The sequence below is a fragment of the Numida meleagris genome, chromosome 6, assembly GCF_002078875.1.
Source record: "Numida meleagris isolate 19003 breed g44 Domestic line chromosome 6, NumMel1.0, whole genome shotgun sequence".
NCBI lineage: Eukaryota > Metazoa > Chordata > Aves > Galliformes > Numididae > Numida > Numida meleagris.
The window spans coordinates 57,680,823-57,682,578 of NC_034414.1; positions in this window are offsets into that span (position 1 = coordinate 57,680,823).

The following is a 1,756-nucleotide window of genomic DNA, read 5'->3' on the forward strand; positions in this document are numbered from 1 at the left end:
GGGAGGGAGGGAGGGTAGCAGGGTCTGCTCAGTAGAGGTGGCTGAAGGCAGCCAGCTGATTTGCAGAACAGTTGGCGTGGGGTGAGAGCAGCAGCTCCAGCTGGGGCCGATCCCTGCAGCCAGGTTTGGCTGTCGGCGACCTCTCTGCGACTTCCCAATGAGATGGAACTAAATACGATTTTTTTTCTTTTGTTTTCTAAGTTTTATTGTATTATTGCAATAAATCTTTAACAGTATTTTTTTTTTTTTGTAAGTGGTAGAACTGTCACTTCTTTGTGGTTTGAAATGCGCTTTGGGGGGGGGGGGTACACAACAGATTCCAGCCTTCGAAGCATCGCAGGCACCAGACCTGCTACAGTGCAATTGGAAAGCAGTAAAATATGCAGCAGCAAGGTTAAAAAAAAAAAAAATTTTTTTTTTGCTTAAAATAATGACATCTCCAGTGGGTCAGCCCCCTCTCTATGCATGTAAACTGATGAACCCCATGCAGGCCAAGCTCAGAGCTGCTGCCCTCTGAGATTCCCCCAGTCCAACCATCACGCCATCACCACCCTGCCCACGTTTCCCCGCGCTCAAAACTGCTCAGAAAGCAAAACTGCATTTAGCACAGAGCACTGCAGACGTTCCCTCTGTGAGCCCAGGTTTAAGGGCAGTGCCATGCAGCAGGGCTCGTTCCAGCATTCAGCACAGGAAGCGGTGGATAAAGCAGCAAGGGGAGGGCATGGAGCGCACTGCTCTGCCTTTAACAGCTGCAAGGAACAAACAGATCCCTCCGCTGTTATTGTCTTCTCACTTTCCCCCCTCCTCCGTGGCCTCGGTCAGCGAAGGTGACCAGAATCTCACAGCCCGTTCTAGGCTCAATGACCTCACTCCTCCCTTATCTAGTTACAAAATATTTTCCTCCTCTGCTTCTATTTCAGCCCAGCAGCGACTTTCCCCATCGCCGTCAGCGCTGCGCGTTTATCTCCGCTTTTCCAGAGCCCTGGGTGGGGGGCAGGAAAGCCCTTTCTTCTCCCTTTTCCTTAATTGAAATTAAGGCGCAGCCTTTGATCCCGATGGCTTTGGCAAGGTTTCAAGCAGAGGGCGGTGCTGCCCATTCCCGGCCCCGCGCTCCGTTAGGGACCCAAGTCACAAGCACACGGGGCAAACTGCTGCTCCTCCATCAGCTGTCCCCTCCTCGCAGCTTTCTGGTCTCCCTCCTCCTGGCTGGCGGAGCAGAGGGCTGAGCAGCACCCAGGGGTGGGCACTGCAGAAAGAATGGCGTCCCTCGCAAAGCTCCCCGCGCTGCCCAAAAGCTGAGCATGGGCTGCCAGGGCTCTGAGTTTTCTTGCCCAATAATGCATCATAAATAGAGAACAGCATCTCTTTGCGGAGGCTGCTGGCCCCAGGGATGGCTGTACCAGCTCAGAGATGGGGCTGCTCCGGCTGTGGTGCTGCCTTCCAGGTGCCCCTTCTTTGTTCCAGGAGAGGTGGAGGGACTGATGCTATTTCACCACTGCTTCTCTTCCCCGGGCTCCCATCTGCAAAGCAGCCACTGCTGTGGATTCTGCCCCAGACTTCAGCCTTCCTTGGCCCAAGGACAGCAGTTCAGGAGAGGAAAGCAAGCGCTCCAACAGACGCCATCTTCAGCTCCCACCAAGAGTTCAAGGAACCACCACCATTCAGCTGCACTTCTGCCCCAAACCGCAGAGCAGAGAGGCACATCAGAAAGAAGCAGGAGAAGATGGGGCAGAGCAGCACAAGGATGCTCTGCTGG